The sequence below is a fragment of the Geotrypetes seraphini genome, chromosome 6, assembly GCF_902459505.1.
Source record: "Geotrypetes seraphini chromosome 6, aGeoSer1.1, whole genome shotgun sequence".
Taxonomy (NCBI): Eukaryota; Metazoa; Chordata; class Amphibia; order Gymnophiona; family Dermophiidae; genus Geotrypetes; species Geotrypetes seraphini.
Window position 1 is genome coordinate 134,069,325 of NC_047089.1, and position 27,973 is coordinate 134,097,297.

At 41.2% G+C, this 27,973-nt stretch overlaps 1 long non-coding RNA gene across 8 annotated transcripts in view; it reads left to right on the forward strand.

The window, feature by feature from the left end:
- LOC117361963 overlaps window positions 1-27,973 on the forward strand; it is a 137,196-nt gene that overhangs the window by 100,980 nt on the left and 8,243 nt on the right. For 6 of the 8 annotated variants that reach the window (XR_004539766.1, XR_004539767.1, XR_004539773.1 and 3 more), the window contains one exon: window positions 9,740-9,851. The exons of 1 other annotated variant lie outside the window; for it this stretch is intronic. This is a non-coding gene — a long non-coding RNA (uncharacterized LOC117361963). Of the gene's footprint in view, window positions 1-9,739; window positions 9,852-14,065; window positions 14,432-27,973 lie in introns of those variants that run through there. One more of the 8 variants, XR_004539769.1, reaches the window with a different exon arrangement.

The following is a 27,973-nucleotide window of genomic DNA, read 5'->3' on the forward strand; positions in this document are numbered from 1 at the left end:
AGAAAAAGAATTGGCCTCTGCAAAACACCATTATACACAATATCCCTCACGAGCTTCTAGGGAACGCCTGATCTCTGTGGAGGCGACCCTTAATTCCTATATCCATGAACGTACGGTTAAAATGCTTCTGTATCAAAAATACCACTACCATCGCTATGGTAATCGTGCGGGGAAATTATTAGCTCGGTTAACAACACAGGCTCGAGGTCATCGATATGTAATGGGACTGAAGGATGATAGGAGACATCTACAGCACTCCACAGCACACATTGATCAGATTTTTAAGGCTCATTTCCAGAAGATCTATGGGTGCCAGGACTCGGGAGCTGCTCCACTCATTAGGGATTATTTGGCAGATTCTGGCCTAATGCCGCTCTCTGACCCTGATGTCGAATTTCTTAATGCAGCCATCACTCCTAAAGAATTGTCACATGCTATTAAACAGCAAAGAAATTTCTCGGCTCCGGGGCCGGATGGCTTTACAGCAGAATTTTATAAACTTTTAGCGGAGCAGCTGAGTCCCTTCCTTAGGGACTACTATTCGCAGGTTACGCTGGATGACCATTTTCCCACAGAGGCGAATGAGGCTTTGATTACTTTGATTCTGAAGCCAGGTAAAGACAGCACTGCTCCTGAGTCCTATCGGCCCATATCTTTATTAAATGTGGACATAAAAATTTTATCCAAAATATTGGCTGATAGATTAGCCACTCTTCTCCCGAACGTTACCGCGTCTTCACAGGGCTTTGTAAAGGGCAGGCAGGCGGTCCATAACGTTCGAAAGGCACTCTTGTCATTGGCCCATACACAATCTCATGACACCCCGATGCTATTACTCAGCTTGGATGCAGCGCAAGCCTTTGACCAAGTTAACTGGACATTTCTATTTGAAATACTGCACTTCATGAGAATTTCGTGCTGGTTCGCCACAGCGTTACGCGCATTATACTCGACACCGCGGGCGAGACTGCTAGTTAATGACACTATCACGGACCCAATATTAATTGAAAGAGGCAGGGATGTCCTTTGTCCCCACTGTTGTTTTTACTGTACTTGGAACCCTTTCTGCGCACTGTATCTCTGGATCCTGATATAGTAGGGGTGGACTTCGGGGATCATTCATTAAAGGTGTTAGCCTTTGCAGATGACATCTTGTTTATGCTAACTAACCCTGCTCACTCTATCCGACACCTTCTACACTCCCTTAACGAATTTAGATTTTATTCGGGCTTCACCTTAAATTATCAGAAATCTGTAGCTTTAGCTAGTCCAGTAACACTGTAGCAGACATGGAGGGGCCATTTCCCTTTCACATGGGCGGAGCACTCGATTCGATACTTGGGGGTTTGGATCCCCCGAGACCTCCAGACTCTTTATGACTGTAATATTTCCCCACTACTCCAGGACACTTTACGTGATTTACAAAGCTGGTCCACTTTCCCGCTCACAGTAGTGGGTCGGGTGGCTCTTTATAATATGGTGCTCTTTCCCAAATGGTTGTATCGTTTTCAGGTTCTGCCCTTGCTTTTATCCTATTCTCATAAAGCCCGGTTGATTAAAGGATTACAATGTTTTCTTTGGGGAGGTAAGCGACCCCGCATGCAATTCCTTAGAATATGCTTACCTAGGGATAGAGGGGGTTATGGCTTATTAAATGTACATTGGTATGCTATTGCTTGTCAGATGAGACACATTAATGATTGGTTTAGGGGGACGTCTGACTTTACTGCGACGTCATTGGAGTTGTCTTTGCTGGCTCCGTTTCATGTGAGCTATTTCTTGCATGTGGCAGACCCGCGGCTTCGTCCTTTGGTGGCCCAGTACCCGATATTTGCACCGGCTCGACGAGCCTGGAAGTGGGTTTGCAAAATTGCTAGATTGTCTTCTGAGGTTTCATTATACTTACCCATCCAAGGCAATGGAGCCTTTCAGCCTGGACTGCAAAATACCGCCTTCCAGAGGTGGGGTGTGCAGGGACTTCAATACCTACTACACTTATTCTCCGAGGAGGGGAGACTGGCAACTTTTGCTGACTTACGTAGGACATTTACTTTACCACCCAATGATTTTTTTGCATATTATCAAATCCGACATTATGTTCAATCTCTTCCGGCGCACCATCTTGAGGAAAATAACAGGGAGGCTCTTTCAGAACTCTTTAGCCTTTCTGCACAACAGTGGATTCCGCTTCGATTTCACATAGTGGGGATCCGGGATGGACACTCTGGCCCCAATTTGGCCATCTTAGCGGCAACATGGGCTGAGGACTTGCACTGCACGCTCACGGCCCCACAGCTACAGAGGACACTGAAAAATATTCAGAAGGTGTCTCCTAATATTGTCCACTGGGAAATGCAGTTAAAAATTGTTTTGAGACTCTACATTCCACCGGAACGGGCGGCCCAGATGGGGATTACAACCACTCACTCTTGCCCGAAATGTGCTCAAGATCACGCATCATTGGGGCATATGCTTTGGACTTGCCCCAAAATTCAACAGTTCTGGCGACATTTAGGGCACTATATTACGCAGCTTTGGCGGAGGCGTTGACTCCCACAACCGACAGCTTTATTTGGACTTTATAATATAGCCACGCCCAAACCCAAAGGAATGTCAGCTTTTGTCACTAGAATGCTTTTGATGGGGAAGAAAGCAATTCTTACTAACTGGTTGTCCCGAGATCCCCCTTCCTACGCTCAATGGAGAGCGTTGATGATTGCTCATGCGACGCTGGAGCGGAGACTAGTGGGAGATTTAGATCGTGGACCGGGCCTGGGAATGCTTCTGGCAGGACCTCACACCGTATGCTCACAGTAGACTCTTGAATTGTTAGGACTATCTTATACTCTCAGTCATGGTAGTGGCATTGGACTTTTGGGGTGGGGAGGGGAGGGGGTGAACTTGCACTGTTGTTCTTTGGATTTGTATGCAACTTCTATTTGTATGTTTTGGTTGAAATAATAAAAATCATTTGACTATAAAAAAAACTAATAGACTGACACTGACACTACAGACATCACTGAAACATGAGGAAAAAATAATAAGGAAAGGTTAAAATAAAATCAAGGGCATGGGAAAGAAAAAAGGAAGGTAAAAGAAAACATGGAGGATATTAGTGTAAAAATGTTCTTATTCAGTAGTAAGCTCATTCATTGACACTATGAACAATATACCTGAGAAAAATAATATGCCTTAATTGAGCTTTTAATTGTCTTTCTGTATGAAGACAAAAAGGTAGAGAGTTCCAAAGAGTTGGTGCCATAACTGAAGAAGAAGAATTTCTATGGATGTTGAAAAATAACTGTCACGTCGTGCAAGGCCAACAATAGAACTAAGAAATCTACCCAGCTCACTATCAGAGACGAAGATTAGATTTCTCAAGAGCCCACGTTTAACTACCAGAGCTGATCATGGTTGTTTAAACTGTTGTTGGGGCCATCATCGAGTGTAATCTTATTTTCTCTGTGAGCCTTATATTATATTTGTTTCATTTTTGTATTGTTTTTTCAATAAATATTAATTGATATTTTCTCAAATTTTTTCAATAAATATGTTTTAAATCAAATGCTCTATCAAATGCTCTTTTTTGGAATTTAGTACAGTTATTTTATCTACTGAAAATGCTGTAAACAGTGTGGTACTTAGCTCAAAAATAAGAGCCGACTGACGTCCACACTCGATGCATAATGCAGACGGAGGATCTCCGTTTTGCCCTGTGGATTTACTAAGGGCTTCTTCAGAACAGCTATTTTTGAACAGCAAATTTTTCAAATTAGTAGTTTTGCTAAATTTTATTTAGCAATGCGGACTATGCCAACGCTGACACCATCTTGACAGAAGGAAAATGACTGCCACCATCTTGACAGAAGGAAAATGACTGTCAAGATGGTGGCAGCGTCGGCATAGTCTGCATTGCTAAATAAAATTTAGCAAAACTACTAATTTGAAAAATTTTCTGTTCAAAAATAGCTGTTCTGAAGAAGCCCTTAGTAAATCCACAGGGCGAAACGGAGATCCTCCGTCTGCATTATGCATCGAGTGTGGACATCAGTCGGCTCTTATTTTTGAGCTAAGTACCACACTGTTTACAGCATTTTCAGTAGATAAAATAACTGTACTAAATTCCAAAAAAGAGCATTTGATTTAAAACATATTTATTGAAAAAATTTGAGAAAATGTCAATTAATATTTATTGAAAAAACAATACAAAAATGAAACAAATATAATATAAGGCTCACAGAGAAAATAAGATTACACTCGATGATGGCCCCAACAACAGTTTAAACAACCATGACCAGCTCTGGTAGTTAAACGTGGGCTCTTGTGAAATCTAATCTTCGTCTCTGATAGTGAGCTGGGTAGATTTCTTAGTTCTATTGTTGGCCTTGCACGGCGTGGAAGTAAGGTCTTTTCTATTCTTAAGTGTGAGTGTTTGAAAAATAACTGTCCACATGAAGGGATAATCAACAACTGTTGATGTGATGAATGAAGGGTTCTTTGTAGGGAATATCAAACTATCTGAAGTTAAAGAACTATCTAAAGTTAAAGAAAACTATCTGAAGTTAAAGAAAGAAGGAAGATCACATGATAGAATAAGACCAGGAAGGTAGGGATTACCCCATCCAATGTTGCAGTATAATTTTCTTTACCAATAAGAGAACAAGAAAAGCAAATTTTTGGAAAGATTCTGGAAAGCCCTGGGCCATAAGATCCATGATCGAGCACCATCAAGAGCATCTTGTAAGTCCACTCTAGTGTCTGGTTCACCACTTTCTCTATGCCAGAAAGCACCTCTATCCAGAAAGTTTGTAATGTCAGCCATTTCAAGAATTGATGTACTAGCATGTCCACAAAATGCTGGCAACAATCCCATCCGCTTTCCTTTGTATCATGTAATATAAGCATTGTGCATAATTTTCAAATGAATCTCATGAAAACCTATATTTAAAGTGACTCAGGTAGATATGACAAAGCTGGAGGCAAGCTCTTCCTCTGCAACATTCTCCACCACCCGAGAACTCAACCACCGTTTCAAAGAAGAGAAAAAAGGAGGCCTTTATTCTTTTGCCAACCTATACCACGTTGAGCATTTGTTGCCAGATACAGAGACCTACATAAAAATAGTATCAATTAATGAATATTATACAGGAACCACCTACTGTATATTTGCCTTTCAGAGAAATCGAAATGTTGGGGAATTATTGAAAATGAAATACCTGGAAATTTATGTGGGATGAACTTTCCGCTCTATTAAAGTGTGGCTCACTGAACATAAATCAAGAGTTAATATTGAAAGTGATACAGCTCCTATTATTGAATATTGAAAAACAATGGGCCATACACTAAAAGATATTAAATGGCAGATTATAGATATGGTACAAATAGGGAGGGAGGGTAGAAATTATAAAAGACTTCTTTATATGAAGGAACAAAAATGGATCTTCCAGCTAAAATCTATGGCTCCTATAGGTTTAAATAATAATGATAATTTATTCTTACATACCGCCAAAGCCATAATAGTTCGAGGCGGTTTACAGTAAGAAGTGCTGGACAATCAGAGAAATAGTCACAATGTAAAATCATCAAATACATACATACAAAATAAAAAGAAGTAAAAACAGTAAAATTCTTAGGTTATAAATTGATTAAACAATTTTGTTTTTACTGATTTTCTAAAACTAAAATAGGATGAGGAGTGCATGATAATGTTACCCAGCCAATTGGTCAATTTACCTGCCTGGAAAGCAAGAGTTCTGTCCAGGAATCTTTTATAACGACAGGCCTTTATTGTTAGATAAGTGAACATATGAATTCTACGTGTGGGCCTAATAGAACAATCCAAATTAAAATGAGAAACCAAGTATGTAGGGGCCAAACCAAATATTGATTTAAAACAAAGTGTAGTTTTTGATAATAGGGACTTATATGTTCCCATTTTTTCAAACCAAAAATCAATTGAACTGCCGAATTTTGAATAACTCGAAGTCTTTGAAGGGTTTTCTTAAAAGTTCCCAAATAAATGATGTTACAATAGTCAAGCATGCTTAAAATGGAAGATTTCACTATTAAACGGAATGATACTACATCAAAATATTTTCTGATGGTTCTGAGTTTCCATAATATCGAGAAACATTTTCTAACCAATAAATCCGTGTGTTCATCTAAAGTAAGGTATCGGTCCAATGTCACTCTCAGAATTTTTATGGAATAGTCAATAGGAAAGTCCTGACCATTCAAAGAAATCAATGAATCTTTAATTTTATCATTCAGGCTCGCCAAAAAAAATTTGGTTTTATCTGAATTAAGTTTAAATTTAAATTCGGTCATCCACAATTCAATTTGCTTTAAAATAAACGACAGATGATTCTTTATCTCAGAAGTCAGGTTTGTAAGGGGAATAACTATAGTGGTATCATCTGCATAAATATAAAATTTAACTTTTAAACTTTGCAATAAATTCCCCAATGAGGCAAGGTAAATGTTAAACAGTGTAGGGGATAGAGGAGAACCCTGCGGAACTCCACAAGAATTTACCCAACTGCAGGATTGTTTATTATCACTATAGACTTGATACGATCGTTTACTCAAAAAACCCTGAAACCATTTTAACACATTACCAGAAAGTCCAATTGACTCCAAACAGTCAATCAGAATAACATGATCGACTAAATCAAAGGCACTACTTAAATCTAATTGCAGAACTAATGCACTTGTACCTTGACTAAATAAACTATGAAGGAAATCTAGCAATGATGCAATAACTGTATCAGTACTAAAACTAGATCAAAAACCTGACTGATTGTCTTGTATTATGCTGAATTTATCCGAAGACTTTGACTGGATGGCCACTATATAGCATTAGTAAAACTGCATATTTATAACTCAGAGAGGGTCTTTCCTGACCTGAGGCTGAAGGGTATTCTTTAAGATAATAATGTCTAGATATAAATATAATTGAGGGCATATTTGTAAATACCCATACGTATTTCATGTATCCAGTACACCAAAGCTGCCACATTTTATAAACAAAGATCAGGAAAATTAACTTTTCCTTTGTTTTTGTCGATACGATACTACTCACAAATCCATCTTTTCAGTTACCGCCCCCTCTCTGTGGAATGCGCTCCCATTAGACGTTCGATTAGAGAACTCGCTTGAAAAATTTAAATCCAAACTTAAAACCTTCCTTTTTAAAGATGCCTTTACTCTTTAGTATCAACTTCTGTCTCTTAGCTTCTTGATTCATGTGAAGCTATGAAACATCTAATACTTCTTTTGAAATGATTCCCCTCACAATGTTTTTCCACTTCCAATTTCCCATCCTTTTTTTTAATTAATTTTACTTTGATGTATTTTAAATATCCTTGCCCTCCCTACTCTCCCTCCATCTCATGTACGTTAATCCGAATCCGTCTAGTATTTTTTTAAATATATGATAAAATATTACTTTTATTTACTTATTTTAACTCTCTCATAACCTTTTATATTGTACACCATCTAGACATTTGTATTGATAGACGGTATATCAAAAATAAAGAAACTTGAACTTGATATTGTACCCAATTCAAGCCATCTTAGATTTCCAGAGAAAAGAGACAATAATTCTTTTATGGTACATTCAGTCTTTTGAGTGATCCAAAGAGGCATCATCTGCAAAGGGTACAGTATTTTTTGGAGCAGTACTATTGACCAGTGTCACCATCTCAGGAAAGAAATGGGCAGATCTCTCCATCTCTGGCAAAGGGATTTGATGATATCAAATTTGTCAATTACATTCTTGCAATATACAATAGTACTGTCCGAATTCAAATAGACCCTTAAATATTTTAGAGTTTCCTTGGACCATGCTAATGGGAAAGAGGGACTATTTATTTATTTAATTCATTTTATATCCCATTTTCACCAATGAGCTCAAAACAGATTAGATATTTGCAATTAGGTGAAACTGCCAATGTCTCAGATTTTTCAAAATTAATTTTTAAACCCGAGAAACCTGAAATGTTGAATAAGATTGATCAACTGAGGAACCCCTGTGTAGCCTGTCCCACAAAAGACGAGCAAATCATTAGCACAAAGATTAATCTTAAATTCCTTGAAACCCATCCTTATTCCTTGCAGCAAAAATGATTTGTCTGATCGGAGCCACCAGTGATTTCAATGACAGGACAAAAAGCATAGGCGACAAGGGACCGCCCTGCCTGGTACCTCGTTCAAGCATAAAAGAGGGGATGAGATCCCCTTTAATAAGAATTGTGCAGTTGGGTCTTTGTAGAGTGTGTGGCGCAGTGGTTAGCTCTACAGCCTCAGCACCCTGGGGTTGTGGGTTCAAACCCCACACTGCTCCTTGTGACCCTGGGCAAGTCACTTAATCCTCCATAGCCCCAGGTACGTTGGATAGATTGTGAGCCCACCGGGACAGAGAGGGAAAATGCTTGAGTACCTGATTGTAAAAAACCGCTTAGATAACCTTGATAGGCGGTATATAAAATATTAATAAACTTGAAACTTGAGTTATGCCAAATTATGGGAGTACCCTAAACAAGTAATTCCACATGATTTTATCAAATGCTTTCTCAGCATCTAGGCTTGTTATAATTGCATCTTCCCCCAACTGATACTTATGCTGAAGTATTGCCAAAGTTCTAAGGATGTTAGTTGATGCATATATGCCAGGAACAAAGCCTGTCTAGTACAGGAGCACCAAGTAAGGTAGAACCCTTCCAAGGCACTTAGCCAGAATGGTAGCAAATAGTTTTATGTCTTAGTTAAGAAGTGAGATTGGACGATATGATCCTAGTTGTTCCCTGTCTCTTCCCAGCTTCGTTAACACCACTATAGTAGCAGGTTTCAGTCTTCCTTGTTCCATCCCAGTTGAACAAAGGTCAAGACATAGAGCCTGAAAGGGAGCAGTTAGTTTTCCAGGATCTTATAGTACCCTGGGTCCAACCTGTCCGGCCCCAGTGCCTTGGCTAATTTAAGGCGCTTTACTGCTTGTTGGATCTCTATGCCCAGGATAGGAGAATTTAGCATCTCCCTCTGTGACTAGGATAAAGATTGAAGCCCCAGGCCTTAAAAAGAGAGTCTTAGACAATTAATCCCAGCCATTTCAACAAGGCCAGCTCAGCGCTGAATTGTCGTCCCACGATGAAACAACTAAACGGCTACCCCCCAAAAAAGAAAAATTCTTCCTTTTCTCTATATAGTGTTTTGAAACCAGATTCATTTATTTCTCTAAATTAAAATACTGAAGAAAAAAAATGATTCTCTTCTTCTAATTACTGGAAGCCTTTGAAAAACCAACCAAGAACCTCCAGGTTTCCTCCATACAGCCAATTGGATGATGTCTCTGACTCACACAGCCCTGCCCTATGGTGCTTGCCCAATTGTGCTGGGGCAGATGTGGGCTCTGGAGTTGGGATGTGATTTATAAAATCTCATATATTTAATTGTAATGATTCAGCGCAGTCATTTCATCACAGATACGATGAAATATCCTATGATGAAACAGCCCTAATGAATTGGCCCATTCCATGAAAAACTGATCCTGTGTTTGAATGTCAGTTTCCCTTGTCATATAGGGATTGATAAAATTGCACAAAAGCTGCTTGTATATCTTTGTCCTTAGAGGTCAGGAACCCCTCTGTTGTATTTATTTAAGTAATAATGTATCGTGCTTAATCAGAGAGACCAACAACTTACCTGTTTTGTAACCCTATCTATGTAAATTATATCTGGACAGCTATATATCTCTAACAGCCCTAGATGTAACAGGATGTGATGTCAGAAGGGAGCTGAGGCCGGCGCAAGCAGCAAGTGGAAGATGCTGCTTGCACTGATGAACATTTAAAGAGGTGCGCAGGGGCAGGGGAGGGGGCACTAAAGTAGAAGGGAAGAGTGGGGGGTGCACGGAGCAGCAATGCAGGGTGCCACCACCGTGGGTGCCAACCTCCCTTGCTACATCACTGCCCACATCTGTCACTGATACATCTTATGACCTTGGGTAAGCCACTTTATCTCCAGTTGCCTCAGATACCCACTTGACCCCTAATTTAGTAAACTTGCTACCCAATTTTACACTTTTGTCTAAATTCAATATATGGTGCTGAAAAAATTGCTGTGGAATAAAAACACACTTAGCATTACTGCGTAATTTTTAGGAATGCCCACAACCCACCCATGCCCACTTTTCAGATTCATGCATTAGAATTTACCTGCACCACTTTATAGAATACACTTAGAAAGTTGCACACAAAACTTCTAATATGTGCCAGATAGTGTTGATGCTTGTTGATGACCAATTATCTGTGCCAATTAGCTTGTTAAACAGTTTACAAGCTATGAGGGGTTGCTGAAAAGTTCTCAGCCCCATAGGCACCAGCTCTGTGGGTGCCATGGGTGCTCAAGCACCCCCAATATTTTGGGGACATTACGTGACCACATACACACTAGTTGCCCTTGGCCCCAAGGCTTTAGGGGTCCCCCAAAGGCCAGCATGCTTCCCCCTTGTCTCCACCCTTGTCCATCATCCCCCTTGCCTTCCCAGTCTACTTTTAAAAAGTAATGATGGGCTGCAGAGAATCGCTGACACTGCTGCGATTCTATCAGCCTGCCAGAGGCCTCTGCTGCACATTACCTCTGCCGCTGTCCATCCCAGGCCTAGATACACTAAAGTCAGCGATCATCGCTAAACCAGTTTTGACTGCTTTAGTGACGATTGCATTTGCTGACCCAATGCACTAAACAGCTCACTGCGTGTTCTTCCCCTCGATCACCCATTTTTTTGATCCGGCCATGCAAATTAGCAAATTTAATATTAAAACCCCATGCAAACTACCCAAGTAATTGATGCACTAACATTGCTTGGCAACGCACAAAAAAAAGCGATTAAAAAAAAAAAGCGACTGGTCTGTCTTACAGGCATTTTTTTTTTTAATGGACCCTCCCCGACATCTCCCCGATTAAATGGCACCATAGACTGACCCCCCTCCCCCCATGTCAGCGAAAATCGGCAGGAGGGATGCTCACTCACTCCTGTTTTGCCATCCCCCAAAAACACATGAGAAAAAAATTTATTGTAATGAGTACATACCTTTTTTCCCTTTAATTGTATATGCCAAGGATAGGGGAGGGGTATCTTCTGGTCTTTGTATAATTATAAGGAGTGTTTAGAAGGAATTTATTATATGCTTTTATGTGATTTAAAAATTGTTATGGAATGGGGGAGGGGGAGATAAGTTTTAAGATGGATTATTGGAGAATATTAAGTGTTGTATTTAAGTTAAAATGTTATTATTTGATGTCACACATTATAAGATTTTAAAATGAATAAAGATTTAAAAAATATATATATATTGTTTGTCAACATTTATATGCTATGATTAGATCACCACTTGCACCACTGGTAAAAGAAAATCTTTTTACCGCATGGCACCATGTGAACTTTCATTATGAGTACATGAAGTATTCATTACTTGATATAAAGCTTATGCAATAAAGCATTTGTGATACAGCATTTATGTGGGGTTGCTATTGAAGTAAAGATGGATATAGGGCAGAAAGTGAAGAAGGAGGGAAAAACAGCAAATGGATAAGAAGGGAAGGCCCTGCCTAGAATTGTTGATAGAGTGGAATATAATTTTTTTTTTAAATATATAATCACAACTGTAGAGCAATTGCCATTATAGAATCTGTGCATCAACTTACTGCCTAACTTTAAGTGATCTACAGAGAATTGCCCTGATGAGGAGGGCTGGAAACAGAAGGAATATGAAAGTTAGCTAAAGCACAATTACTTGGCCACAGATGATTGCGAATTGAACACCTCAAGTCTCTTTCTGCAATCAACAATTCAAGCATGAGGTCCAATAGAAAAGTGAAGTTGGCATTTGTGTGTGATTTATAGCAGGTATAGATGACAGGCTTTGCAGAATATGTGATAGACATGTTTACTTCAGCACTGCCCATGTGGATATTGTGGATATTGTGACTTGCCCAGTGCATCTTTGTATAAACTATGGCCGATAAGAAATCACAATTTAGTGCAGGCATTTCCAAGTGGAAATTGTGCATGGGGGCTTCTACAATAATAATGAGTTAATCTCTCTCTCAGGCCAGTATTTTTGGGCAGATAAGTCAACAGAGCACCAAAAGAGAAAAAGTATGAGTTAATCTCCAGCAGTAGTTTATAGCACAGTTCTTCAACCGCCGGTCCGCGGACTGGTGACGGTCCGCAGGAAATTTTTGCCGGTCCGCACAGGGCCGGCAAGATTGACTTACTTCAACTTCCTGCCGGTCCGCACAGGGCCGGCAAGATCAACATGTAAAGCGTGCGCTGGGCCGGAGAGATCTTGGGGAGCCTCCGACAGTGGCTTTCTCCCCTCTCTGCAGCTCTCCTTTACTTCCCAGCACAGCGATTAACGAAGGCAGCCTCGGGGCTTTTGCTGAGTCACGGCTGCCTCTGATGATGCAACTTCTTCTTTCCTCAGAGGCGGCGCGACCCAACAAAGGACCCGAGGCTGCCTTCGTTAATCGCTGCGCTGGGAAGTAAGAAGAGCTGCTGGGAGGGGAGAAAACCACTATCAGAGACTGGGAAGCTGCTGGGCAGGGGAAAAAAGGGACAGCTGCTACTGGAGAGGGAGAAGGAGAGATGCTGCTGGGAGGGGAGGAGGGAAATGAATCTGGGAAGCTGCTGGGCAAGGAAAAAAGGGACAGCTGCTACTGGAGAGGGAGAAGGCGAGATGCTTCTGGGAGGAGAGGAGGGAAAGGAATCTGGGAAGCTGCTGGGCAAGGAAAAAAAGGGACAGCTGCTACTGGAGAGGGAGAAGGAGAGATGCTGCTGGGAGGGGAGGAGGGAAAGGAATCTGGGAAGCTGCTGGGCAAGGAAAAAAAGGGACAGCTGCTACTGGAGAGGGAGAAGGAGAGATGCTGCTGGGAGGGGAGGGAAGAGAATTACTGTTGGACAGGAGGAGGAGGGAAGGGAGAATGAAAAAAGGAAGGAAACAGCTGGCAGAGAGATTAGAGGAGGGGAAGGGGAGACACAGGCATGAGAAAGTAGAGAGATTGATGATAGGAAGGGGTCAGCAGAAAAATAAGCAGAGAGGGAGAACGATGATAGATCTGGTGTAGGAGAGATAAAAATGAAGAGAGCAGTGAAGCTGGAATGAATCATGTAAAAAGGAGAGGGGGCACAAGCTGAATGGAAAGGGGAGAGGGGCATAGAAAGAAGACAGATACCATATGGAAGGGGGAGAGGACAGACAGTGGATGGAAGGGGCAGATGCTGGTTTGAAGAGACAGAGAGGGCAGACGCTGGAAGGAAGAGAGTGAAAAGAAGATTGAAAGCAGTAACCAGACGACAAAAGGTAGAAAAAAATAATTTTGTTTCTATTTTGTGATTAGAATATATCAGATTTGAAATATATATCCTGCTAGAGCTGGTGTTAGACATAACTGGGGACTGCAAAACCCAGGCAGTGCTTCTTTAGCTTCCAGCTGGCTTAGGGCGCTCTCTGACCAGGGGGCAGTTGCCCTAGTTGCACTCCCCTAAAACTATTCCTGTCATGTGTGACTGCAGTATTCTGTTAGCATGATATTTCTGTGTAGCATTCTGTAATAATTTGGCTTGTTCAGTTTTCTTGATAGTAGAGGGGATATATGTGAAGGGGAGGGGAGACAGGGGTTTTGTTGATCCTGCTCTGAATTATTTGTATTTATAAAATGACAATTGTACAGAATATTGTTTCTTTTTATACATTAATAAAATACATTCAATATAAAATCATAACTGAGGCTTGTGTGGATGGGATCAGATGATTTGTGGGGACCGACTCGCGGAGATGGGGCGGAAACGGGGTTTTTAAATTTTAGTCCTAGTAGTTTGCCGGTCCACAAAATAATTCTTTTATTTCTGCCGGTCCACGGGTGTAAAAAGGTTGAAGAACACTGGTTTATAGTATGACAGTGAAAAGAATAGAACTAGAACAAATTGGTCCCAGAGCAGAAATGATTTTATTGCGACAAAATAGTTTCTCTGTTTATATATTCACTTGATCATTATTATTTCTAGACAGGAAGACAGATGGGACTTGAAATCTTGCATGAGGACATTTATGACTTGGATTCCAAAGAAGCTGACATTATTTTGCTGTCAAATTATGTGATGTAAATTAAAAAGAAGCCGAATATGTCTTTCTAATTGTAATTGTTGGCTAAAGATAACCATTGCCCTCGCAGCTGCTACTTTGACTCTAGCTCGAATTGCTGCTGAACTGGCTGAGGACTGATCTGATTGGTTGGTTCTGTGTGATCTGGAGATTCTACTGGATCTAGAACTCATAACAAAGTTTATAGAACTGCCTGAAAATTGGAATTCAGTGTCCTTTGCTGGGAATTCTGTGTATTGCTCCATTTCTGCCGTGGGAGCGGACTGCTGGGCATGATGGATCTATGGTCTGACTCGGCAGAGGCGATGCTTATGTTCTTATGTTCTGTAAGCACATCCTTTACCATAACCTGCCTTATTAGATCTATGGCCTTTTGCTTTTCAAGCAGTGCTAAACTATCCTGTGTGTGCTTTCTGTTCCAGTAAGAACAGAACTCTGCTGATGTTCTTTGATATTTTTCATAATTAACTTGTAATTGGCTGGCTTGACCTTCCTTAAATTTTTCATTCATTGCCAACAATACCTTTGCACACTGCTTCTCAAGTAATATGAAATATCTCTGAACTTCTGCTTCATAAATTTCTTGAGCTCTTTCTGTCATAGTGTGCACTCGTGTGACTGTACTAGTGTTCATTTCACTCCCAATGTATGTTTCTGTCAGGCTTGAGTCTAGCTTTCTGTGCCATGACTCTTTTTTTCTTCTTCTTCTTAAGCTGTTTTACCAGTGCCTTTGGCTGGCTGTGCTGGCTAAAATTAACAATTTTTGCAACAATGTTTTCTGTGAGATGGGGTCTTACTCTCTCCCTCTGGCTAGAGATACCTCATGAATTACTCATGCAGCTTCAAACAATTATGTCTCTATGAAGCACCTATGCTTGTGAAATCGCACAGAAGCTATAATAATAATAATAACAGCTTATATACCGCAATACCGTGAAGTTCTATGCCAGTGGTCTCAAACTCAAACCCTTTGCAGGGCTGCATTTTGGATTTGTAGTACTTGGAGGGCCGCAGAAAAAAATAGTTAATGTCTTATTAAAGAAATGACAACTTTACACGAGGTAAAATTCGTTATAGTTTTTCACTTTATGCATGTTGCACTGCTTACAGCTGTGTATAACTGAAATTATCAGAAGCAATTAAGGAAAGATTTATAAACTATAGAGTTTTACGGTGACGAGACAAACAAGTGCCGACAATTCAGCGCAAGATTTCAGCGTGCCACAGGAAAACCTTCTTTTAAAGGGCTCCAACGGGGGTGTGTGTGTGGGGGGGGAATCCCCCCACTCTACTTAATAGGGATTGCGCTGCCGTGTTGGGGGAGTGTAGGGGGTGTAACCCCCCCCCCCCACACATTATACTGAAAACTTAACTTTTTTCCCTAAAAAATAGGGAAAAAGTTAAGTTTTCAGTATAATGTAGGGTTACAACTCCCTAACCCCCCCCCCCTATTAAGTAAAGTGGGGGGTTCCCTACTTATACCCCGTCTGAGCCCTTTAAAAGAAGGTTTTTCTGTGGTGCGCTGAAGTTTTGCACTGAATGGTCGGCGCTTGTTTGTCGGCACGCGTTTGTCTCATGCGCTTAAGACTATGAACCGTACAGATGCAGGAAAGCACTTGTGTGAGGTTACTGCAATGAGGCAGGCAACATTCCAGAACAATGGTAACATACCGAGGGCCTCAAAATAGTACCTGGCGGGCCGCATGTGGCCCCCGGGCCGCGAGTTTGAGACCACTGTTCTATGCGGTTTACAGAAGATTAAGCAAAGGTAACAAATTGATTGACTTTAAGAGGGGAGGAAAAAAGAGAATTAATAGGACAGGAAATTCATTGTTGAGGAGAGAGTGATCAATAGGATAAGTTAATCGCTATAGAGGGGAGAGAAAAGAGAGGATCAGTTGTCTATTTGCTTTAGGAACAAGTGTGTTTTTAGACGTTTCCTAAATTCCTCATAAGTAGTGGGCGAAAGCAATTGTTCTAGGTCTTTACCCTATGATGCTGCTTGGTGTGAAAGAAGGTGTTCGTGGTGTTTTTTCAGTTTACAACCTCTCACTGGGGGGGAAATGAAATTGGAATGTGAGCTTCTCTTGTGTCTGTTGGCTGAGAAGAAGAAAAGGTCAGTTATGTATTTAGGGGCAAGTCTGTGTAGTGCTTTAAAGCAGAAGCAGGCAAATTTAAACTTTATGCGTGCCTCCATTGGCAGCCAATGTAGCTGCCGGTAGTAGGGTGTCACGAGGTCAAATTTCTTTAGCCCAAAGATCAGTCTAACTGCTGCATTTTGCATCAATTATAAACGTTGCATATTCTTTTGGGAAATCGCTAAATAGGCGATGTTACAGTAGTCAAGTAGACTTAGTACAAGGGATTGGATTAGGGTTCTGAATGCTGACGTATCGAAATAAGCTTTAATGGATCTGAGTTTCCAGAGAGTAAAGAATCCCTTTCTGATTAAGGAGTCTACCTGGTCTTTCATGGTTAGGCATTGATCCAAAGTTACTCCTAGTATCTTTATGGTGGGCTGGATAGGGTAACTAAGTTTATTGATGCATAGTGGTGATTTGGTGTCAAGCGGATGTGAAGAAGCAACGAAGAAAGTTGTCTTTTCTGAATTAAGTTTGAGCCTAAAGTTTGTCATCCAGTGCTCCATAACGTTTATGGCTTCTGAAGCTTTGGGAATAGTTTCAGAGACAGAATTAGCGAATGGGATGATAATCGTAAAGTCATCTGCATAACTAAATAGTTTTATCCCCAGCTGGGTTAGCTGCGTGCCCAGTGAGGACATATAGATGTTGAAGAGCAATGGAGATAGTGGAGACCCTTGTGGCACACTGGATGGATTGCTCCAGATGTCTGAAAGCTCATAATTAAAACGTACCTGATAAGTGTGGGATGTAAGGAAACCACGGAACCAGTTCAGCACCTCATCCCTGATACCAATAGCGTCTAGGCATTGTAGCAGTTTCTCATGGTCTACTACAGTGTTTTTCAACCGCTGTTCTGCGGCACACTAGTGTGCCGCGAGATGTTGCCTGGTGTGCCGTACGGTCAGGGCCGCCATCAGGGCAGTACCACCAGTCTAGGGAGAGGGGCGGTCCGCCCCACGTGGACAGGAGAGAGCTGGATGGGGGACCCGCGGAGTTCAATACATCTCGAGCCGCGAGGCTCGTCTTCTGTTCCTGCCTGCCCTGCAGCTAACATATAGCCGATCGCAAGCGTTCCCCGATGTCAGCGCTGACGTCGGAGGGAGGGCTTAAGCAAAGCCTGCCCTCCGACGTCAGCGCTGACGTCGGAGAATACTTCCGTTCGGCTATTTGTGCGCGGCAGGGCAGGCAGGAAGCAGAAGACAAGCCTTGCGGCTTGAGTTTCGTTTTGCTGAGAAAGTTGCAAAGATGGGCTGGGAGGCAAACACGGAACACAAAAGGGGGGAGGGAGTGCGTTTTGGACACAAGGCATGAACTTGGGAGAGAGGAAGGGAGGGAAAGAGATGCTGAGGTGGGGGAGGGAATGGGTTTTTGGACACAGAAGGCATGGACTTGGGAGAGAGGAAGGGAGGAAAGAGATGCTGAGGTGGGGGAGGGAATGCGTTTTTGGACACAGAAGAAATGTACTTGGGAGAGAGGAAGGGAGGGAATGAGTGTTTGGACACAGAAGGCATGGACTTTGGAGAGAGGAAGGGAGGGAAAGAGATGGTTGTGTACACGGGGAATAGAAGAAAGGAGAATTTTTGGTCATAGGGAGGGAGTGAGGTATAGATAGTGGCATACCAGGGTGGGGGGGGGGGGGGCGGTCTGCCCCACCCCGGGTTTACGTCCCAAGGGGGTGCATAGCTGGCCACCCTCCAGTGTTGTCCCTAGGCCGGCAAACTGCGGCTCTTTAGCCACTTGAGTGCCACCGCCGCCAACGGTGTTGTTGGCGGTGGCAGCATTATAAAATACTTTCTTTGTGTTTATTTGATTCCTATTCAAGAGAATTACTTTATATATAGTCAATATAGGCACAGAGTTAAATTTTTTAACATTTTCTAATGGTGGTGTGCCTCGTGATTTTTTTCATGAAACAAGTGTGCCTTTGCCCAAAAAAGGTTGAAAAACACTGGTCTACTAGATCAAAGGCAGAACTCATATTGAATTGCAAAACCAGGGCATTAAGGCCCTTACTAATAGTAGGTGCAGATTGTCTAAGATAGCTGCAATTACTGTCTATACAGTTCACTGGTTCATATACATCACTCCTTACTAACTTTTCCACACAGATTTTTTGATTCCTTTATTGTTCCATCAGTGTACTTCTATAGTTTGAAGGCTTCTTATAGTACAGCTTTACCCACACATTCAGGTTTCCTGGCTGGCTTTTGAGGCAGAATCTCACTGCTTGTGCCTGATAAGAGTTCTCATTTCAAGTCTCCATAGCTATCTTAATTCAAATATCTAATTCACAATTGTGCTAGTCTTTGTCTGAATTGAATTAGACATTGTTGTTTAATCTGTTTCTGTATGTTGTAATCAAGGATCTCTCTCTCACAGAAGTCACACTCAGCCAGCTCTCCTGAAATCAAGGCATGCTGGGAATGTATTTTCACAGATCCTTTATGTGAAATGGCAATATTATCTTATAGCTTCTCCCATTAAGCTGAACTCAACTCACAACTATATTAGTATCATGCCTAGCAGCGCCTAAATGGTCTTAGGTACCGGTAGGCATTGAAACCTTAAGTGCATTCCCATTTATGCTAGGGTTTTCTAGGCCTCAGTGCGCCTAAGCCAACAAAGAAAAATGGGGAGACCCAATGATCCACAGTGATCCACAGGATGAAAACAAAAACAAAAAACTGTGGAGACAGATGTTATGGAGATAATTTATTATATACTGACATATAAAAACATGAAAATTCAATGAAAAAAGTACAATGATAAAAAATACAGTGGCAAAAATCCAACCAGACCCTACACGGTCCATGTTTCGGCAAACATGCCTTCCTCAAGGGTCCAATTGTTTGCAAACTCACATATAAAGAATTGGACTGAAAACAGTCTATTGTCTTTAAACATGTGAGCAACGAACACCACAGACAAGCTGAAGTAGCAAAAAAAAAACCCCACACTTTTTTTGCTACTTCAGCTTGTCTGCGATGTTCTTTGCTCACATGTTTAAAAACAATAGATTGTTTTCAGTCCAATTCTTTATATGTGAGTTTGCAAACAATTGGACCCCTGAGGAAGGCATGTTCGCAGAAACACGGATGCGCCTAAGCCAAACCATGCCCAAAATCTACCCAGAATCCGTCCCTAACCATGCCTACTTTCTGGTAGGCGCCTCAGGATAGATGCCTACCAGCTAATTATTTTGTAATGTTGCTTTTCAGTTATGAGTGCTGATTAAGCCTAATTCAATAAGTACATTAGGCATTTAGACTGGCTAGGCACACTGATCTAGGCATGTAACTTTAGGCATCTTTTATAGAATCAGGGCCTTAGACGCTTAGCTGTCTTTTCTCTGTGTAGGTGGTGCTTAATAAGCACCAAAAGTTAGGAGCCTATATAGAATTACCCTCCCCCCTTAATGTTTTTTTGAATTCATTCTGAACCCAGTATTTATATGCATTAGGACCCCTTAGTAAAGTACAGTGAAACTGTGCAATCAGGCTTTAATTTATCAACTTCAGGAGAGCCATGCTGCCTGTATGCTAATCCTACTGTAGTAGGAAAAAGGGAGTCTTGCTATTCTATTCCTCTAAGAACAGTGGGTGGTTGTTTTATTCAATTCTACAATAAAAACAAGAGCTAAGGATACTGCAGAGTAGCATCTGGAAGTGATAAAAGATACAGAGTAAAGCATTCATTTTAGTAGAATTTATCATTCCCATCCATAAAATAGGGGAAATGTACCACCTGTTAAGATCTCCATTAATGCAAGTAAACAAAGGAAGGAAATTATAGTTATACAGTCTGGAAATGTCAGCAGGAATTGTTAGTACTAAATAGAATATTGATCTAGTAAAATAAAAATGAAGAAATACCACACTAGAAGTGGGAATGTATCTGGAATCCTGATTGGGAAATCCTTTGATTTAGAACAGTGCATTTTATAGTCATTAAGCTAGAAAATTTATTTCCAAGTTTGAAGAGATTGAGCAGGAGTATGAATAATTTTCTCACATATAGCAAGGCATCATGAGGTAATTGTATAAATAGACGTTTGCAGTTATGTCCTTGTGCACATAAGTGCACAGTTTTGTGATATGTGCCAATATACACTAGCAATTTTCTCTAAGAAAGAATATAAAAGCTATGTTGCATAACTGCAAAGGGATGAACACTTGGAAGCAATGTGGGGGGCCAGGGGTGTGGCATCAAGGTGAAGCAGTCATGTGCGCATTGATCCTCCCCTGTAGAAGGTAAAATCTAAGGCAGAGAAACTTGCATCCTGGAAATGAATGTGTGGCTGCATGGATGGTGTAGTCAAGAGCGTTATGGCTTCCTGGACCATGGGATGATTTTCCAAGGGCAGTTGGAAAGGGATGGTGTGTATCTATCATAGAAGGGAAGAAGTGTCTTCAGCAGCAGAATGGCTAACCTACCAAAGAGGGCTTTAAACTAGAATCATTGGGGCAGAGTGATCATAAGCTCTCAGGTAAGTGAATCACTAAATACCTCTACACAATGGGAAAAGGGGGCAATGTCTGGAAAGCAGTACACTTTCCCTTCAATATTTGCAGGTTCGGCATTTGCAACTTCAATTATTTGCAGGCTATTTTTTCTCCCTCCCTGACTTACTTTTTAAAACTCTACAACTTAGGGCCAACTCTGACCCACTCCCGCCTCCTGGACCCCTCCACAACCTACTTAAGGTCACCTCCTGGACCCCTCCACAACTTTCTTTTTAAAGCCTGATCGTTCTCCTTTCCATCTCTGAAGGGTTGTATCTACAAAAGGTTCCTAGATAGGACATTATTATTTCAAGCTGGCAAATGGAATAAATGCCTAAGTGAGTTTATTTTAAATGCATTTTCTTACCAAACCTTTAGAAAAACAGTTAAAATGTATCTTTGATAAATTTGTATGATTTCATATCCTTGTTGATGTATCTCTGAATTGCCTTTTGTAATATCACTGTCTGTATGCAGATTCTAACTGTTTGTGGTATTGCGGTATATAAAAATAAAGATATTATTATATTATTATTATTATTATTAGTGGTGAAGCACAGCAGGAGTGTGTATACTCCTACACTGTGCAGAGCCACAAATAAAAATGGCTGCCGTGAGTTCCCTCTGTAGTCTCGTGAGAAGGCGAAAGAGGGTAGTGGTCAATAGAGATCTTTCTGAGGAAAGGGTTGTTACCAGTTGTGTACCTCAAGGTTCAGTTCTTTTTAAGATTTTTGTAAGTGATATTGCTGAAGGGCTGTCAGGTAAGATTTGCCTCTTTCCGGATGATATAAAAATCTGCAATAGAGTAGATACCCCTGATGGAGTGAATAACATTAGGAAGGTCCTAGCAAAGCTTGAAGAATGGTCTGAAATTTGGCAACTAAAATTTAATGCTAAGAAATGCAATGTCATGCATTTGGCCTGCAAAGCCCGAGGAATGGTACAGTTTAGGGGGTTAAGAACTTTTGTACACAAAAGAGGAGTAGGTGTAATAGTATATGATGATCTAAAAGTAGCCAATCAGGTTGAAAAGGCAATGGTGAAAGCTAGAAACATGCTAGGGTGCAAAGGGAAAGGTGTGGCCAGTAGGAAAATGGAGGTATTGATACTCCTGTATAAGACTCTGGTGAGACCTTATTTAGAGTATTATACACAATGCTGGAGACTGCACCTTCAAAAATATATAAACAGGAAGGCTACTAAAATGGTCCATGGCCTTTATCATAAGAGATAAGACATTGCCCACAAAACAAAGCCACATCACATAATATAGGATTTCCAAGGACAGGTCCTGTGCCCTTTCTCCAGGTAGCTCCCGGATGACAACATGTACACGTCCAGCAAGGTCAAAGTCGCCTTCAAGTGTAATGAGAGGTGAACCGATAGGAACAGACCCTTTCTTTCTTCCCCTCCCTTCTGGAGAAAGAGTGCAGGACCTGTCCTTGGACATCCAATGTTATGTGATATGGCTTTGTTTTTTGAGCACTGACTTATCTCATATGAACATCCTGGGCTCCTGATGCAGGCTCACTCACCAAAACATGGCTCGTGTCAAGTCCTATGTTTGTTTGGATGACACTTTTGTATAGACTTTAATGGTTGCCAGTAAATTGTAGTTTGTTTGAAGGCCCAGCCCCCCTGTGCTTTCTCTCTTTGGACTCCCAGGACTTTCTGCAGAGTGGACTTTTCCCTGTTATTTGTATGTAGACTAACTTCGGGTAGCCACCAACAGATATTCTTAAGTTATAGCCCCTTCCCAGAGACTTAAATAGAGCAGGTAAAAACCTCAGTGTTCCCTGAGGACAAACTCCGGAAACTGCAATGACAAGTGCAAGATTGTCATTCTCGGTCCAAGAAAAACTCCGTTTGAATTCAATATATATAGTTCATAAACATCAAAATTTTTCAAAATAATTTTAATAGAATCAAAACCCGCACTTATCTTATGTATCCTCTGGTGTAGGCAAGATCACCCAGTGCAGTGAAAAAACTCCCGGTGCTGATTTCTTTCATTGCACTGAGAGTAATCTTAATATTCCCGACAGACCCTGTTTCGTAGTCAAGCTGCATCAGGGGAATTTTTAAGAACAAAAAACATTCATAAGTAGATCCAAGTTCAAAGACATGAAAACTGTTCATACTTAAAAAATGGTAATACCAAAGCATTCACATTTGAATAACGAACTCCTGCTTCAAAGATCTTCATCCAGAAAATGGTGACTCGGCGTCTGACTCGGCTTTAAAAAAGTACACACTAGCTTATTGGCTGGCCAATCACAGCTCATGGAGGGGAAATTTAACCAATCAAAAACCACGCTTAAGAATTTGAACAAAATGAATTAAAAACTAGCAAGAGCAGGACTTAGAAAAAAAAGGGGAACTACTGCAATGCTAGAAAAAAGCTCTCCGTTCCATTTCTATTCATGTTGCCTTAACAATAGCTTAAAGTCCCCTCCTATGCTGGATGGAAAAAAATCTCTCAATGATTCAACAGGGCATTTCTTCAAATGAATGATGCAAATCTACACAGTTGTACCATAGGTGCCTCCACTCTATTACATGTCAAGCATGATCGATGTTCAATCAATCTAGTTTTCAATGATCTTGAGGTCTGTCCTACATATAATAAATTACAGGGACATTGCACCGCATAGATCACTCCACTGGTCTCACAGGAAGAAAAAGATCTTAATATGTATTCTTTATCATCTACTGGGTTTATAAATGAAGTACATTCTCTAATAACAGAACATATTGAACAATGTCCGCACTTAAAATGTCCCACTACCTCATTCTGTATGTTACTCCCGGTCTCCACTGACACAGCGCTTCTGCTCATTAGGCAAATAAGTTCTTGTAAATTCTTATTCCTCGAATATGCTATGATCATCTGCACAACTCTAAAGCATGGATGTATTAATAAACAGTTCCAATACTTTTTCAAAATTTTCTCAAAGAAATGTGCTTGTTGTGAATACCTCAGTACACAGACTATGTTCTCAGACACTGGTTCAGGTTCTCTGTACTGCAATAATAGATCCCTTTGATTATGCAGTGCTCTTGTATATGCTTTCTTAATGCATGTCTCTGGATAACCTCTTACAGCTAATTTTTCACCTAAGACTTTTGCTTGGATTTTAAAGTCATTCTTCGTAGAACAGAATCGGCGGTAGCGAAGGAATTGAGAATTTGGTAAACTTTCTTTTAAATGCTGTGGGTGGGAACTTGAAAAATCTAAAAATGTATTCCTATCAGTATCTTTCCGAAAAGCCAAGGTCAAAAAGTCTTCTTGAATAGTAATTAACACATCTAAGATTGAAATCTGATGGGCATCGGACATCATTTCAAAATGTAAGGTAGGTAAACAGTTATTCAAAAAAGATACAAACAATTGGAGATTAGACATCGAATCTTCCCATAATAGAAAAATGTCATCGATGTACCTGCACCATAAGGATACACACGGGAACCATACTGAATTATACACAAAATGTTCTTCAAAATTAGCCATAAAAAGATTTCATTTAAATTTCCCCAGAATTCTATTGCTTCAACGGTTCTCCCTCTGCATCTATTCTTATCTCCCCTCTTTTTAACCTTTCAAATTCCTTTAGATCATTGTAACCTTATTAGTATGTTTATTTTCTTATTTTTCTCCTCTATCTCTATTTTCTTTCTTTATTACTCTTCTAATTGTCATTTTTCCTGGTACTTTAGTTAGATTGTGAGCCTTCGGGACAGTAAGGGAATTTCTAAGTACCTATCTTACTTATCATTTTAATGCACCAATATATTCATTGTAACCCGTTCTGGGCTCTTTTGGGAGGACGGGCTAAAAAATCGAATAAATAAATAAATGGAGCACACGTAGCACCCATGGCTGTACCCGATATCTGCTGGTAAAAAGTCCATTGAAACATAAAATAACTTTTCTTCAAAGATACAGACAGTAATTTAATCAAAAATCTGAGGGTACTTGATGTGGACGTATCCGTTGGTCCAGACATTCTTCTAAAATGGCTAGAGCAGAATCTTGCGGGATGTTTGTATACAATGACTGTACCTCCAATGTCACCAAAACTGTATTACCTGTAGGATGACTAACTTCGGGTGCCATTTATAGTCTCTTCACAGTCCACATGGAGAGTGAGAGAGGACAAGAGAGAAATCTAGGGTACATTCTATGCCCAAAGCTGACTACACCTGAGAATATCTAGAAGGAGGAATTTGAGACGACAAAGGTTATAGGGTATTTACAAAGGAGCAGAGAGGGTTCAAAACCCATCCACTAGTAAAGAAGTATAGGAGATACAGAAAAACAGAGGAGAGAGCATGGCATAGGGACAATCAAGGACCATAGATACTTTTTGCCACCGCCATATTTCTTCTTGCTTTCTTAGTTCTAATTTTATTTTGTATGCTGGGGAAGGGTCCAGTAAATGGATATTTTTTTTTTCTAATCCTTATCAGCCTTCTTCAGTTAGTTTTCCAGTGTGATATTTGTGTTCCTGCTTTCTATGCCTGGAAAGAAGAATTTGGAGGGCACTTTAATTTTATAGCCTCAGACACCAAAACTAATGTGTGTAATCTCCCCAGGGGTCACCTCAACCCCACTACATTGGGGGACTGACAACACAAACATAACTGCTGTCATGAGGAGATTTATCAATGATGTGGCTTAATTCAGAATTTTAATATGATGCACACACACACACACACACACATATATATATACACCTTTCATCTCTCCGTAGCCCCCTGAGTCTAATATCTCCCTTCCATCTTTCTATGTGCCCTATTTTGCAATATATCTATTCTGTTTCCCTATGCCACCTTCTGTGCAGCTTCTCTCCTCTGTCTCCTTAGCCCCCATGCCTGTATCACCCCTCCAATGTCCTGAATCATCTTCTTTATGTCCAGCAACCACTTCTAATTTTTATATCCATCATGTCTTTTCCATTACTCTGCCACAAGGTCCCTGCATTGCCCCTGCTTCCTCTCATTTCCCATTCTTGCATTTTCCTTACCAATCCTTCCATTTACTTCATTGTTACTGACACCACCACTGCCACTTCCAATGTTGCTGCAACATCTCCATAGGCTGTCAGAATAGTCCTGCCATCCCATCCTTTCTGATGTGACAGTGTATGTCAGAGGAGCTGGGACAAGCATGACCTTTTATTTGTTATATTTTTTATTGCCCAAAGCTCGTGGAGATGTTGTAGTGATTGTGGCAAAAGGGGAGGGGGGGAGGTTGTAGATGAAACATGGCCTCCTTCTGCTTCTCAGAGACAAGGTTGCCACCTGAAGCATTAAGCAACTTTGAAGGCCCTGACTGCTCACCACTGACATATTTATAAAGAAAAATGTCTCTGTCTCCAGACATACGCAAATATCTATGTTTTAGAAGAGTACCTTTAAACTGCTTAAAGGCACTGCAAAGGTTGTATGTTAGTAACAGGCTGCTGAGAGTTTTGATGCCGGAAGAAAAATAAAACTGACAGCATTCAAAGCAAAATGCTGCCTGTGGTTTTTTGACGGGGAAAGAGTACTGGGAGGCTCTTTATTGACTTTAAAAACCTGCTGCAGGAAAGGAGATAGAAGGGAAGAAGCAAAGAACGCTCTGTGAGTAAGTCCTGATCTTTTCCTAGCCACAGAATCAAGTTCTTTGTGTTGTGGTGCGGTCTCTCCCTGGGATTTTGTTAAGCTAAGTTGAAGTTTTGCTTTGGGAAAGGGATTCTGTGCTGGCAGATACAGATGCCTAGGTAGAATGCTGCTGGAGACAGATTTTATTTTCATTTGTCAACTGTTATTTTTCCTTTGTTTAAAGAATTACAACATGGTCCTGAAAACTATTGTAAATATGTTTATCAGAATGCAGTAAACACTACTTATTCTTTTTGTGCTGTGGAGTTTATCCTGGTTGCATTTATTGTTTCCAAATACCCATTTGAAAGGAAAGGACAAGGAAATGGCAATACCCTATCACATTAATAACATATTTCCATCTATAGACAGAAATCCCTTTCTGGGGACAAATAGCTCTGATATCACAGCCTCTGAGGTTCACTGCCATGTCATCTCATTGGTGGTCACTTCAGATATGTAACAACTGCCCCTATTCCTGCATCCCCACAGACAATTGTACCACCATACAAGTCATGTAGAATGTGTTGAGCTCACCTGCAAACCTTTTCATTACACAGGCTACCTTCCAGCTCCTGACCAGCCTGCCTAGCCCCAGCCCACCCAGGAATTTCTCTGTCCTTTCCCTCTGCAGTGTCTCTATTACTCTTCCAACCAATGAGAAGATCAGATAGATACACTGGAATCTCAATGTGAAGTATCTTATAGAAACATGAAGGCAGATGAAAGCCAAATGGCCCATCCACACTATCTACTATCCCTCCTCTCCCTAACAGATCTCATGTGCCTGTCCCACGCTTTCTTGTAGCTGGGGCAATGAAGAGTTAAAGGACTTGCCCAGAGTCAAAAGGAGGTGCAGTGGGAGTCCCCAAGCCACTGCCGCAACCACTAGGCTACTCCTCCATTAGCTAGCAGCTTTGGGGCCATCACTGATGGCAGTTGCTTCACATTAGCCCATGACTCTGGCAATACTTTGGGGAGACCCGGAAGAGGGTGGAGTGGGGAAGAGTATGTCTAGGTGTTCATTTTTCTATGGAGGGTAGAGCAGGGGTGTAGAACAGGGATGCCCAAAAGGTCGATTGCGATCGACCAGTAGATCGCGAAGGCAACACGAGTCAATCACGGAGCCCATCCCGGGCTCCGTGATAGACTTGCGTTGCATTCACGTTCTACCTACTTCCCGACCCCATAAAGAGGACACTGAAGTGCCGGGCCGACCAACCTTCCCCACCTGACGTCATTCTGATGTCGGAGAGGAAGTTCTGGGCCAGCCAATCGCTGCCTGGCTGGCCCAGAACTTCCTCTCCGATGTTAAAATTGGCATTGGGTAGGGAAGATTGGTCAGCCAGGCACTTCAGCATCCTTTTTTTGGCATCAGGAAGCAGGGAGAGCTCAGAACTCGGCAGCGGCCTGTTCCCCGATGACGGCGGCAGTGGCTTGGGGGAGGGCAGGGAGAAAGAAAGAAAGGGGGGACAGGGAGATAGAAAGAAAGAAGGGAAACAGAAAGAAAGGGGGCATG